This window comes from Geospiza fortis, unplaced genomic scaffold, assembly GCF_000277835.1.
Source record: "Geospiza fortis unplaced genomic scaffold, GeoFor_1.0 scaffold443, whole genome shotgun sequence".
Lineage (NCBI taxonomy): Eukaryota > Metazoa > Chordata > Aves > Passeriformes > Thraupidae > Geospiza > Geospiza fortis.
The window spans coordinates 940,708-941,684 of NW_005054335.1; positions in this window are offsets into that span (position 1 = coordinate 940,708).

Here is a 977-nt window from a genome sequence, read left to right on the forward strand (position 1 = left end):
TTGAACAGAACTGGCCCCAGCACAGACCCCTGAGGGATACCACTGGTGACTGGCCTCCAGCTGGATGCAGTACTGTTCACCACCACCCTCTGGGCCCGGCCATCCAGCCAGTTCCTAACCCAGCACAGAATGCTCCTGTCCAAGCCCTGGGCTCCCAGCTTTTCCAGCAGTGTGCTGTGGGAGACAGTGCCAAAGGCCTTGCTGAAGTCCAGGTACACAACATTCACAGCCTTTCCTGCATCCATCAGGCAGTCACCTGGTCATAAAAGGAGCTCAGGTTGGTCAAACACAACCTGCCCCTCCTAAACCCGTGCTGGCTGGGTCCAATACCCTGGCCATCCTGTAGGTGCTGTGTGCTGGCACTCAGTATAAACTGTTCCATAACCTTACCTGGTACAGAGGTCAGGCTAACTGGCCTATAATTGCCAGGATCCTCCTTCCCATGCTTTTTATGAATGGCAGTCACACCAGCAGCTTCCAGTCCTCTGGAACCTCACCAGTGAGCCAGGACTGCTGGTAAATGATGGAGAGTGTCTTTGCAAGCTCATCTGCCAGCCCCCTCATCACCTGGGATGGATTCCATCTGGGCCCACGGATTTATGAACATCCAAGGGGCTCAGCAGTTCTGTGACAGCCTCCTCCTGGATAACAGGGGGACCATTCTGCTCCCTGATACCATCGATAAAATAAACCTGCGCAGATGAAATTGCAACCAGAGAAGAATGAGAATATGTGTGACGTAAAACTCTGCAGACACCAAAGTAAAGCGAAGAACGAGGGTAAGAAGGTGTTCTAGGTGTGAAAACAGATTTCCCTGTAGCCCAAACTTGATCAGATATGAGTCTTTTGAGGGTCTTCTTGTGGTCACTTGGGAACACCCCATTCCTCAAAATTCACTTTTTTGGTCCCAGATCTTCTGATGAATCTTCTTTCCTTGAGAATATCTCAAATATGTGGTCAGGTCATGATGCACTTCT